Below are 14,378 nucleotides of genomic sequence, written 5' to 3' on the forward strand. Positions count from 1 at the left end.
AGGGCTCAAACCCACGTCTCCTGCACTGGCAGGCAGATTCTCAACCACTGTGCCACCATGGAAGCCCTGTTTGCTAGTATTTTGTTGAGGATTTTTGCCTCTATGTTCATCAGTGTCATATTGGTTTTTAACTTTTTTATTTCCTTGGGACTTCCCTGGTGGCAGAGTGGTTAAGAATCTGCCTGCCAATGCAGGGGACACGGGTTCGAGCCCTGGTCTGGGAAGATCCCACATGCCACAGAGCAACTAAGCCTGTGCACCACAACTACTAAACCTGCACTCTGGAGCCTGTAAGCCACAACTACTGAGCCTGCGTGCCACAAATACTGAAGCCTGCGTGCCTAGAGCCTGTGCTCTGCAACGAGAAGCCACCACAATGAGAAGCCCGTGCACCTCAACGAAGTGTAGCCCCCGCTCGCCGCAACTAGAGAAAGCCTGCACACAGCAACAAAGACCCAATGCAGCCAAAAATAAATAAATAAAAAAAATAATAATATGTGAATAAAATTTGTATTTCCGTAATGTCTGCTGTTGTTGAGAATCTTTCCATGTGCTTATTCGCCATTTATATACCTTCTTTGGAGAAATGTCTACTCAGATCCTTAGCCCATTTTAAATTGGATTATTTATTTGTTATTGATTTGTAAGAGAGTTCTTTATATATTCCAGATACACATCTCTAAGATACAGGATTTGAAAAAAATTCCTATTGTGTGCATTTCCTTTTATCTTTCTTGATAGTGTCTTTTGAAACCCAAAGCTTTTACTTTTGTTTGATGAAGTACAATTTATCAATTTTTTTCTTTGGTTGCTTGTGCTTTAGTTGGCATATTTAAGAAAACATTGCCCAATCTGAAGATTTACATCTGTTTTCTCAAAGCTTTATAGTTTTACTTCTTACATTTATGCCTATGATCTATTAATTTGTGTGTATGCTGTGAGATAAGGGTCCAACTTCATTCTTTTGCATGTGGCTATTCAATTGTTCTTAGCACTATTTGCCCATTGAATTTTCTTGGCACCCTTGTTGAAAACCAATTGCCCATAAATGTATGAATTTTTTCTGGACACTTAATTCTATTTCATTTATCTCTATGTCTATTCTTATGCCAGTACCACAGAATCTTCATTACTGTAGCTTTATGGTATATTTTGAAATGTGGTAATGTGGAGTCCTCCAACTTTTTGGGTCCTTGAGACTGGCCCTTCCTCACTGAATGGTCTCAGCACTCTTGTCAAAAATCATTTGATCCTATATGTGAGGGTTTATTTCTGGGTTGTCTATTCTGTTCCATATATATATATATATATATCTATATATATATATATATCTATATATCTTTATGCCAGTACCACACTGGTTTTTTTGGTTTGTTTGTTTTTTAATTAATTAATTTATTTATGGCTGTGTTGGGTCTTCGTTACTGTGCAAGGGCTTTCTTCTAGTTGTGGCAAGCAGGGGCCACTCTTCATCGTGGTGCGCGGGCCTCTCACTATCGCGGCCTCTCTTGTTGCGGAGCACAGGCTCCAGACGCGCAGGCTCAGTAATCGTGGCTCACGGGCCCAGTTGCTCCGCGGCATGTGGGATCTTCCCAGACCAGGGCTCGAACCCGTGTCCCCTGCATTGGCAGGCAGATTGTCAACCACTGCGCCACCAGGGAAGCCCCACACTGTTTTGATTATTGTAACTTTTTAGTATATTTTGAAATCAGGGATGGTGATTTCTCTAGTTTTGGTCTTCTTTTTTCAAGATTTTTTTGGCTATTTGGGGTCCCTTGAGATTTCATATGAATCTTATTTCTGCAAAAACCTCTGTTGGGTTTTTGACAGGGATTGCATAAAATCTATAGATCTCTTTGGCAAGCATTTACCTATTACCAACATTAAATTTTTCAATTCATGAACATAGCATGTCTTTCCATTTATTTGTGTCTTCTTTAATTTCCTTCATCAATATTTTATAGTTTTCAGTGTACTAGTCCTTCACCTCCTTAATTAGGTTTATTTCTAAATATTTTACTATTTTTGGTGCTATTTATTGTAAGTGGAATTGTTTCTCAATTATCTTTCAAATTGTTCATTGTTAGTGTAGAGAAATCTGATTTTTGTGTTGATTTTTTATCCTGCAACTTCACTGAACTTATTTAATGCTTTCCTTTGCTGTGCAAAACTTTTAAGTTTAATTAGGTCCCATTTATTTCTTTTTGCTTTTATTTCCATTCCTCTAGGAGAGGGATCTAAAAAATTATTGCTGTGATTTATGTCAAAGAGTGTTCTGCCTATGTTTTCCTCTAGGACTTTTATAGTATCCAGTCTTATGTTTAGGTTTTTGATCTGTTTTGAGCTTATTTTTGTATATGGTGTTAGAGAATGTTCTAATTTCATTCTTTTACATGTAGCTGTCCAGTTTTCCCAGCACCTCTTGTTGAACAGACTGCCTTTTCTCCACTGTATATTCTTGCCTCCCATGTCATAGATTAATTGATCATAAGTGCATGGGTTTATTTCCGGGCTTTCTATCCTGTTCCATTGATCTATATGTCTGTTTTTTGTGCCAGTACCATACTGTTTTGATTGCTGTAGCTTTTCTGAAGTCAGGTAGTGTCATTCCTCCAGCTCTGTTCTTCTTTCTCAAGATTGCTTTAGCTATTCAGGATCTTTTGTGTTTCCATAGAAGTTAAAAATTTTTTTGTTCTCGTTGTGTGAAAAATGCCATTGGTAATGTGATAGGGATTGCATTGAACCTGTAGATTTCCTTGGGTATTGTGGTCATTTTAACAATACTGATTCTTCCAATCCAAGAACAGTAGATCTTTCCATTTGTTTGTGTCATCTTTAATTTCTTTCATCAGCATCTTATAGTTTTTGGAGTACAGGTCTTTTGCCTCCTTAGGTAGGTTTATTCCTAGGTATTTTATTCCTTTTTATGCAATAGTAAATGGGATTGTTTCCTTAATTTCTCTTTCTGGTATTTTATTGTTAGTGTATAGGAATGCAACAGATTTTTGTATATTAATTTTGTATCCAGCACTTTATCGCTGAGGTCTAGGAGTTTTCTGGCAGCATCTTTAGGATTTTTTATGTATAGCATCATGTCATCTGCAAACAGTGACAGTTTTACTTTTTCTTTTCCAATTGGATTCCTTTTATTTCTTTTTCTTCTCTGATTGCTGTGACTAGGACTTCCAATACTATATTGAATAAAATTGGCGAGAGTGGGCATCCTTGTCTTGTTCCTGAACTTAGAGGGAATGCTTTCAGTTTTTCACTGTGAGTATGATGTTAGCTGTGGGTTTGTCATATATGACCTTTATTATGTTGAGGTATATTCCCTCTATGCCCACTTTCTGAAGAGTTTTTTTATCATAAATGGTTGTTGAATTTTGTCAATTTTTTTTCTGCATCTTTTGAGATGATCATATGGGTTTTATTCTTGAATTTGTTAATGTGGTGTATCACATTGATTGATTTGTGGATACTGAAAAATCTTTGAATCTCTGGGATAAATCCCACTTGATCATGATGTATCATCATTTTAATGTATTGCTGGAGTTGGTTTGCTAGTATTCCATTGAGGATTTTTGCATCTATGTTCATCAGTGATATGGGCTTGTAATTTTCTTTTTTTGTGATATCATTGTCTGGTTTTGCAATCAGGGTGATGGTAGCCTCATAGAATGAGTTGGGAAGTGTTTCTTCCTCTGCAATTTTTTGGAATAGTTTCAGAAGGATATCTGTGAAGTCTTCTCTAAATGTTTGGTAAAATTCACCTGTGAAGCCATCTAGTCCTGAACTTTTGCTTGGTGGGAGTTTTTAAATTACTGATTTAATTTTATTACTGGTGATTGCTCTGTTCATATTTTCTATTTCTTCCTGGTTCCGTCTTGGGAGATTGTACCTTTCTAAGAATGTGTCCATTTCTTCTAGGTTGTCCATTTTATTGGCATATATTGAATAGTTGCCTGTAGTAGTGTCTTATGGTCCTTTGTACTTCTGTGTGTTTTTCATTTCTAATTTTAAGGATTTGGGCCCTCTCCCTTTTTTGTCCTGATAGGTCTGGCTAAAGATTTGTCAGTTTGTTTAACTCTTCAAAGAACCAGTTTTAGTTTTATTAATCTTTTCTATTGTTTTTTTAGTCTCATTTATATCTGCTCTGACCTTTATGATTTCTTTCTTTGTACTAACTTTGGGTTTTGTTTGTTCTTTCTCTAGTTGCTTTAGTTGTAACATAAGGTTGTTTATTTGACATTTTTCTTGTTTCCTGTGGTAAGTTTGTATCACTATCAGCTTCCCTCTTAGAACTGCTTTTTTGTGTCCCATAGGTTTTGGATCATCATGTTTTCATTTTCATTTGTCTCTAGGTATTTTTTGACTTCCTCTTTGATTTCTTCAGTGATCCATTGGTTGTTTATTAGCATGTCATTTAGCCTTCACATGTTTGTGTTTTTTGCAGTTTTTTTGCTTATAGTTGGTTTCTAGCCTCATAGTGTTGTGGTCAGTAAAGATGCTTGATATGATTTCAGTTTTCTTAAATTTACCAAGGCTTGCTCGGTGGCCCAGCATGTGATCTATCCTGGAAAATGTTTCATGTGCACTTGAAAAAGGCTGCTGCTTTTGGATGGAATGCTCTATAAATATCAATTAAGTCTATGTGGTCTCATGTGTCAGTTTCCTTTAGTACATTCACAATATTGTGCAACCAGTACCTATGAGTTCCAAAACATTTTCATCACCTCAAAAAACACCACATACCCACTGCACAGTCACTTCCATTCTCCCCTATTCTAACGCCTCATAACCATCCGTCTTCTGTGTCTATATGTTTACCTATGGCTATTTCATATAAATGGAATTGTAAACTACATCATCTTTTGTGTATGACTTCTTTCATTTAGCATAGCTTTTATTTTTATATATTTATTTATTTTGTTTATTTTTATTTTTGGCTACATTGGGTCTTTGTTGTTGTGCATGGGCTTTTCTCTAGTTGTGGCGAGTGGGGGCTACTCTTCATTGCAATGCACGGGCTTCTCATTGTGGTGGCTTCTCTTGTTGTGGAGCATGGGCTCTAGGCATGCGGGCTTCAGTAGTTGTGGTGCACAGGCTTAGTTGCATCCATGGCATGTGGGATCTTCCTGCACCAGGGCTCAAACCCGTGTCCCTGCATCGGCAGGTGGATTCTTAACCACTGCACCACCAAGGAAGGCCCTAGCTAGCTTTTAACTATTCACCCACATTGTAGCATTTATGAGTACTTCATTCCTTTTTATGGCTGAATAACATTTCATTGTATGTATATATTACAATTTGTTTATCCACTTATCTGTTGATGGACATTTGGGTTGTTTCCATCTTTTGGCTATTATAAATAATACTGCTGTAAAGATCTGTGCTCAGGTTTTGGTTTGAACCCCTGTCTACAATTAGTTTGAGTCTATAGTTAGGAATGGAATTGCTGGGTTGTATGGAGTTCTGTTTTTAACTTTTCAAGGAACTGTCAAACTGGTTTTACGCAATGACTGAACCATTTTATACTGCCTACAGCAATGTACAAAGGTTCCAATTTCTGCACATCCTTACCAACACTTGTTATTTTTTTCTTTCTTTTTTTTAAAATTTTAGCCATCCTAGTGGGTGTGAAGTGGTATCTCATTGTGGTTTTGATTTTCATTTTCCTAATGACTAATGATGTTGAACAGTTTAAATGTTGGAGAAATGTCTATTCAAGTCTTTTGCCCATTTTTTAATAGAGTTGCTTTTTGTTGTTGAGTTATGAAAGTTATTTATATATTCTGGATACCAAACATTTATCAGGTATGTGATTTGCAAATATTTTCTTCTATTCTATAAGGTTATCTTTTCACCTTTTGATAATCTCATTTGGTGCACAAAAGTTTTTAATTTTGATGAAGTTCAATTTTTTCATCCTCAATAATATTAACAGCTAATTTCTCATCAGAAACCATGGAGGCCAGATGCAGTAGTATTGCAGGAAAATGGGGCATAAGAGGATGGTCATGTCTCAGGTCTCAGGTGAGTTCCTGGGATGGACTGCCAAGAAAGGGTCCCTGGCTTCACGCAGGAAACAATTCAAGAGCAAGCCATAGTAAAGTGAAAGTGAGTTTATCTAAAGTGATACACCTTCAACAGACAGAACGCAGGCCATCTAAGAAAGTGAGAGTGGCCCCGAGGTATGGGGTTGTTAGTTTTATGGGCTGGGTAATTTCATAGACTAACAAGTGGGAGGATTATTCCAACTGTTTTGGGGAAGAGGCAGGGATTTCCATGACATGGGCCACTGCCCACTTTTTGGCCTTTTATGGTCAGCCTTGGAACTGTCATGGCACCTGTGGGTGTGTCACTTAGCATGCTAATGTATTACAATGAGCATATAATGAGGCTCAAGGTCTACTGGAAGTTGAACCTTCTGCCATCTTGGACCTAATCAGTTCTAACCATGTTTTGTCGTATCCCATTCTTCTCAAGGGCTATGTCATTCTTTTAATGGTTGTGCCCTGCCTCCTTCCATCTTGTCTCAGTATGAGGATATATTCAAGTGCTGAGAGGAAAAAAAGCTTGTCAAATGAAGTATTCTATATCCAACAAAACTATTCTTCAAAAATGAAGAAAAATTAACATATTTTGAGCTATACAAAAACAAAGAATTCATTGGTAACAGACCTACCTCACTAAAGGGGTGACATTAGCAAAAATGTCAGAGTAGATAGTTCCAGGGGCCTACCCCTCAATAGAAACACTGAAAAATCGAGTAAAAATGATAAGAATCAACTTAGTTAGAATTGTTGAAAACAGAGGTTCATAGCAACCAAGAAAAGGCTGAATCAAGAAAAGGTCAACTTTAAAATGGTAGGAAAGCATTGCAACATTTTTACTTGTACTTGACCTACACCCTTCATCAGCTTGGCAGTGGTCTTGAGAAAAGAAGCTTTCATTTCCAGCATGGGACCCTGGTCCCTGGTTCTAGAGGGAGCAGAGAAGCCCTTATTTGCAAAGAATAGTGTTTGTCTGCTTTGACCTGTCTTGTATACTGCCTGAAAGACTGATAGAAGGTGCCTGTCTGTTTCATCTAATTTGGAATTCTCTCAGGCCAAAAAATTGGCTACACAGATGGCATTCCTCAGAAACATTGTAAGGCAAATGAACAAACTTCTTCAGCCCAGGGCAAAGGATTACAGTTGAGGAAAATAATAAATATGCAAAAGCCTGGGAAGAAAAGCTAGGGAAAGACTTCCTTTGGGAAATTAGGGCTTTCAAAAGTGCCTGTGTATAGTGGGTAATTTGGAAAGACATGCATATAACCTAGGCATGACACATGCTCAGAAAAGACCTGAAAAGATTCTGAGCTTTCATCTCTGGCTGATCTCTAGGCTCAGCACAAACGGGAAGTGAAGGTGAAGGCAGAGTTGTAATTGGCCTGGCTATGCAATAAAGGAGTGCCTAAACACAGAATCAATCTGAGAAAACTGGGAGAAGTTTTTATTTTCCTTTTTTTATTCTTAGGCATTAGGGGACTTTTAGCTTCCTAGCAACTTTTCAAACCCTTATGAACATCTCATTACCCAGTTTTTCCTTTTACACTATTTGGCTGGTCTATTGTTTGCCCCCACTATTATTCACTGCCTCAGGTCACTGCAAATGTAAACAATTGCCTGTAGTTGTTCTTGACAAACACCCCCAAAGAAGGCTTTTCACACTGAGCTCTAAGGTCAAATAAAGTTAGTCCTCAAAGCAGGGTTTCCAGGGAACCACTGGTCAGATCAAGTCATGATAATTCTCTGGTAATGGAGCTTTGAAAAATCTCCAAACTTGTTCTGATCCTTCCAGTGGCTGGCAGGCTGCTGGTTTTCACTGTGATTGGGGGCTGTTAGTTTTCAAAGCTACCATGGATCTGGAGAGTGGAGGATGGAACTCGTGCAAGTTAAAACACAACAAAACAAACTTGAAAGTTTTTGCACAGCAAAGGAAAACATAAAGGGAACAAAAAGACAAGCTATGGACTGGGAGAAAATATTTGCAAATGATGAGACTGACAAGGGCTTAATTTCCAAAATACACAAACAGCTCCTACAAGTCAATAACAAAAAAACAAGCAACCCAGTCAAAAACTGGGCAGAAGATCTAACTAGATATTTCTCCAAAGAAGACATACAGATGGCCAACAGGCACATGAAAAGATGCTCAACATCATTAATTATTAGAGAAATGCAAATCAAAACTACAATCACGTCACACCAGTCAGAATACCCATCATTAAAAAGTCTACCAATATAAATGCTGGAAAGGTTTTGAAGAAAAGGGAAACCTCCTACACTGCTGGTGGGAATGTAAATTGGTACAGCCACTATGTAAAACAATATGGAGGTTCCTTAAAATACTAAAAATAGAGTTACCATATGATCCAGCAATCCCATTCTTGGGCATATATACAGAGAAAACTGTAATTCAAAAAGATGCATGCACCTCAATGTTCATACCAGTACTATTTATAGTAGCCGAGACATGGGAGCGACCTAAATGTCCATTGACAGATGAATGGATAAAGAGGTGGTATGTATGTATATGTATGTGTATATATATATATATATATATACATATACATACCTATAATGGAATATCACTCAGCCATAAAAAAGAGTGAAATAATACCATTTGCATCAACATGGATGGGCCTAGAGATGATCATACTAAGTGAAATAAGTCAGACAAGAGAAAGACAAATATCATATGCAATCACTTATATGTGTAGTCTAAAACATGATACAAATGAACTTATTTACAAAACAGAAATAGACTCACAGACATAGAAAACAAACTTATGGTTACCAAAGGTGAAAGTGGGGGGTGGGGAGGGATAAATTAGGAGTTTGGGATTAGCAGATACAAACTACTATATGTAAAATAGATAAATAACAAGGTCCTACTGTATAGCACAGGGAACTATATGCAATATCTTGTAATAAACTATAATGGAAAAGAAAAAAAATAAACTGTTGGAATGAAAAAAAGATAACAAAGTATTTTTACTGAGATTCAGTAATCTTCCTTGAATAGACAGTCCTTGGCTTTCTGCAGATCTTTGCTTAATTTCCAGAGTTCTGAGAAAACATGATTGTGACAAATTTGGGGGCCAGTTTTCTCAGTTCTTTTATAGAAAAGGGAGTTTTCTGACATTCTTACTCTGCCATTTTCATTGATATCACTTATTCTCCTGTGTCCTTTCACTATGTTCCCATCAATAATCATTTCATTACTTTCTGGCACTATGGGATGTTCCAGCTCATTTTTTACTTGAACTCCCCCAGTATGGAATCAGCCACTATTCCAAGGAGGCTTTGTTCCTATTATTAAAACACACACACACAAAATATAAATTAGCTAAAGATACCCCTGTATATTGGTCCTTCAATAGTCTTTTTCAACATAGCAGGCTGACTTTTAGCTGAAAGTCCAGCAGCACCAAACTCAAATTTTTACATATACAATTGCCTTAAATATAGCCAAAATAAGTTTACTTTCACCTTTTAGAGACTGCCTGCTTTGCATGCCCCATGAAACTGCACCCAACATTAGCTAGCCATAGATAAGATGAATCCTGGGATATAAAAAGCCCCAAGCTGCTGCTGCTCTTTGGAGCTCTCGGAACCAGAGACTCTCCATCTTGCTGCTAAGCAACATCACCTAAACACCTCTCTAATTTCTCTCTCCCCCACGAGTTTCCTTGCCCTCTTCCCCTTCTGGGTGCTGGTGGTGCTGTCTCTGGAAGGTCTCCTGTTGCGAGGGACTTTCTCTCTCGGGCAACCTCTCAAAGTAATGCCCAACTAAAGCTTGCCATGTGCTACTGCCATCCCATGGTTTTGTCTTTTCCTTGATCACCACTCCCCCCACCAAACTTCGAACTCATAACAAGTGGCACTGAATACAAAAATTTGGTTATGATCAAGGAATTGGTATGGGGTCTACCCAGTCAGTAGGACAATCAATTGGCAATTTGATCCTGAATAGTCTTAAGTGGTTGGGACTCAAAATTTGGAATGCCTCTGCAACAATTTGGTTGGAATCACTCCTGTGTACTGCTCTCTACATTTTTCACAGTCTCCTCCTCTGTCTCATTAGCCTGGCCAAGAGGTAGCACCAGTATCTGAGTGCACCCACACTATTAGAACTGACTTTTGGGGTTAGAAACACTGAGTCATCCAGAGACAGATGGTTAGCCCATCTGCCTGGGTCCCCCACTGGGCAGGCAGGGGACACTGTAAGACCTATAGGCTTGGATAGAAAAAAGGGGAGGGATGCACCCCTCTGGACTGAGGGTGGGCTCCCCTAACCCTGGCCCCATCACAGTAGAAGCTTCCCATAGTGGGTTGGTAGTTTGGAGTACTCTGAGATAAGAGAATGTCTTCATCCCTGGTGACTGCTATGGCAGGTAAAGAAACTGATAAGGCAGAGGTGGAGGCTGGACGTCAGGTGGGGAGACACCTTTGCAAGCAGCTAGCATGCCTCTTCTCTTGTGATAATCTATCATGCTGTTATGGATGTTGTCATTCTAGCCCCTCCCCAGTGCTTGGGCTGAGCTGGCTAAAGCATTACTCAAAGGACCAAAGTCAAGGAAGTTTATAGCCCAGCCCTTCCCAGGACCCTGAAGGAGATGGACACCTTGCTGAGCAGATGATCCAAACCACAAGATATGTGTTAGGGCTTGCTCACCGCTGCTTCTCACCCAGGCACTGCCTGGAGAGGAGGCAAGATCCCAAAGTCCCAGGGCAGACCCAATGGAGGGGAGGACCCTGGGGAGACTGACTGGAGCCCTGGAGAGGAAGATGCAGCACAGTGTCCTCCTGATAGTGACTGGGATAATTTACCCTCTGCTTTGTTGGTAATCACCTGCAAAGTAATACAGACAGAGAAGACAAAAGGGAAGGGCCAAGGGGGGGCCTTCCCTTGTTTGAAGGAGGAGACACATTCACTCCCTTGTCCTGAGGCCCAGTCTCTCCTTTGAAAGACCCTGCCCAGGAACCAAATGAAAAAGGGCTTCCTGGCTGTCTAGAATGTATCTGGCGGGGAGCAAGATTCACCTAACAGGGGCTGCCATAGTATGGGATGTAAAATGGTATCCCAGTAAAGGATCCCACACAATTAGTGTGGAAGGTGGGAATGACCCCCAGAGGTGGCTTTGGACCCTGGTCCATATGTATTTTGTGGGTGTGGAGTTTCATGGCTTGTAAGGCCACCTGCCCTACATTAGGCCTCATAACAGCCTGGCAGATTGTCAATGGAAAATGTTAGCTGAGGCCAAAGATCGCCTCTGCCAGTTGGGGACATTGGAGTGGGCCTGTCAGGCAACAGATGATGTGCATCATGATGACTTGGCAAGTTGACGGAGGCTGAATTGAGTCCTGAGTCCACCCAGTTGTTTCTCAGGGGTGCCCCCTCACAAATAAAAGTCCTCTTTACTGACAATGACGGTGAATGCTGAAACAATTCAAGAGGCCGTACCAGCCCTACACTTAATAGAAGCTCTTGAGAGACAAACTCAGAGTCAAGTTCCTGTTAATTCTACAGCAATATCCTGCCCGGCCTAAAAATTACACCAACAGTGAGGCTGCTCCCATTCTAGGCCAAACAAGCCACCTACAACCATACCTAAATATGAACCCCAAGATGACAAGAGATATTGTGTTGGAACTTAAGGGACAGGGGGTGCCAGTTTGGATGGTCTCTAGAAAATCAGTAAGCAGTTACAATACTAAGGTTAAGTTACAGTTGATGACAGGCATCACCTTTGGGGTCATCCCCACCTTCTGTGCCTAACCCTGATCTCTACCAGTGGCAGGGACCTACCCCACATAGGGATCCCACCATCATGGAAGCAGTCCCCTTCTGGCAAACAACCACCTACATTAACCGTGGTTTGGGCTCAGAAATGAACAATGCTGGTGGCTCTGTTGGACACAGATGCCCAAATCTCCCTAATCCCAGGAAGCACTCTTTCCCTAAAGGGACACCTCGAGGAGGTGACAGCCTTGGGAGGAGGATTGATAATGGTTAATTACCAACTTTATTAAAATTGGCCCAGTTTTGCTAAAAAGATGTTTCTATTCTTGTTTCCTCCAAGACGCCCTATTTTTCCATTATTAGAATACACCTCCCTCATGCTGACTTAAAAAAATGCACAACGTGAGAGTTGCGAGTTAAGTTTTATTTGGGGGAAAATGAGGACTGCAGCTCGGGAGACAGTGTTTCAGATAACTCTGAGAAACTGCTCCAAGGAGGCGAGGGGAGGAGCCAGGATAAATAGGAGTTTGGCAACAAAGGGCAGGTAGTCAGGAACATCAAAAGATTATTGTTAATTAAAGAAAACCAGATATCTCAAGTTAAGGAATTTAGCGCTTTTCTACATATGGGAAGATGCAAGAATCTGGGCTCACTGAAATCATTCCTTTGACATGCACCTCAGCTATCTGGGGCCAGTATCCTGTATTTTCACATCCTGAGTTTCCTCAGGGCTCATCGCAGGGAGTGGCTGCAGTCTGATGGCTGCTAGATGGCAGGTATTCTTTTCAGCCCTGAGTTTCCTCAGGGCTCACCGGCTCACATTGGAGGGTTGCAGTCTTTGATCACTGTGACATCCTTTGTTTATTGATATGGCAGGAAATATTCCGTTTATAAATATTCCATTCCATTTATAAATATTCCATTTATCACTCAGCAGCAGGTAACCTCAGGAAACAAGCCTAAGGCTTTTATGTTATTGGTTGGTATCATTCAGTGGGAACAAATTAATCTTCCCTACCAGTACAGGTGATAAATATGTCACAGTACTAGCTAGCTAAGGTAAGGCACTGAAGGATAAGGGGCTATCAGAGCTGACCTAGGTAAGAAGGGATATTGATTCCCACCATCTCACTTTTCAGTTACCTTGTATTTCCAGTGCTTAAAGCCACTACTGATGACTGGAGGTGAAGTATAGATTATAGAAAGTTGAACAAGGCTATTTTCTTTATTAGGGTACCTCTACCATCCTCGCCTTGATGGATGACATTCATAACAACATGGGTAAATTGTTTGGAATTATAGACTTGGGTAACATGATCTATTCAGTAAAAATTTTGCAGTCAACCACAATTCACCTTCTCCTTTGAGGCTCAAGAATATACCTCTACCTGATTACCTATTGAGTTCTTAAATAGCCCTGCAATTACACAAGGGCTTTGCAGCCAGGGCTTGGATGCCTGCCCGACACTTCCATCAGAAACTCAGCTTTGGCGTTATATGGATGACATCCTCCTCATTGGACTTGCCGAAGACTATGTCTCATAGGCCAGTACAGCCATGAGTGAACAACTCACTGACGGGATGGACAAGTATCCCCCTAAAGTACAAGGCCCCTCCTAGTCTATTAAAATGTTAGGTTACATTTACAATTCAGAAGAGTGAACTATCCCCAATCCAGTAAGAGACAAGCTCCTAGCACTTTAATTTCTCACATTGCTAAAGGGATCCAACTAACATTTGGTAGGAACGTTCATTCTGGCACCAACGCATTATTTCCCCCAGTAGTCACTGTCCCCTGTCTTATCAAGTTACCTGTAAGTTTTTCACTTTTCAGTGATCAAAGCTGAAGTTCTTACTGGGGCAGAGAAAATTACCCTATGAACCAAGATTTCTGTTATGACCTGGGTAATGGTAAAAGCTCCCTGTAGAAATGGATCTGAATCAGAAGTCTCCTTGTTAAAATGGAAATGGTATCTACAGCATTGGGCAGAACTCATACCTACTGTAGTGTTATGCTCTACGAGGAAACAGCCACATATCCTGCCACTCAGGTTAACTTGATGAAACTGCAGAAATGCCTCCACCCTTTGCCCAAGGGGGGCTAAAGGGAAGATGGTCAGCACTCTTAAAACAAGAAAACCAATAGTCATTCTTTACCAGTGGAGTGAACAGTGGGTTTAAGGGAGCCACACAATGGCAGCTGCAGCCTATCTCCCCTATTCAAATACTCCAATTTCCATATATGCAGTACTCCTAGCAATGGAGTATTCCCTTGACAAAAACTTTCTTAAGGTTTGTATTTTCACAGATATGTTCCTGGTTGGTGGCTAACAGGCTAAGTACTTGATTGGGACTTTGACAAAATCAGGGCTGGAAAATACAAGGCCAAGACATTTGGGGTAAAGAGATATGAGGGAAAAATAGCTACACTGGTTCCCATTCTACCAAGCTGGGTGCACCATATCTTGGCTCATACTAAGCAAGACATCTAAGAGGCATAATACAACAACAAAGCTGACAAACTAACCAATCCACCAAAACAGGAAGGAAAGTCCCAGAATTTTGTCCCTTCTACCAGTGGGCAC

The 14,378-nt window shown here is 40.1% G+C and overlaps 2 long non-coding RNA genes across 6 annotated transcripts in view; one reads left to right on the forward strand and one right to left on the reverse strand.

Moving 5' to 3' along the window:
* Window positions 1–14,378, reverse strand: part of LOC309634366 — a 111,846-nt gene that overhangs the window by 19,889 nt on the left and 77,579 nt on the right. The gene's annotated exons all lie outside the window — the stretch shown is intronic.
* The window catches only part of LOC309634369, a 38,109-nt gene that overhangs the window by 4,016 nt on the left and 19,715 nt on the right, over window positions 1–14,378 (forward strand). The window contains exon 2 of one of the 2 annotated variants that reach the window (XR_014248062.1): window positions 5,945–6,033. The exons of the other annotated variant lie outside the window; for it this stretch is intronic. This is a non-coding gene — a long non-coding RNA (uncharacterized lncRNA). The remainder of the gene's footprint in view (window positions 1–5,944; window positions 6,034–14,378) is intronic. 2 annotated transcript variants of the gene reach the window in all.

Source organism: Balaenoptera borealis, assembly GCF_965194805.1.
Source record: "Balaenoptera borealis genome assembly, chromosome: 8".
Taxonomy (NCBI): Eukaryota; Metazoa; Chordata; class Mammalia; order Artiodactyla; family Balaenopteridae; genus Balaenoptera; species Balaenoptera borealis.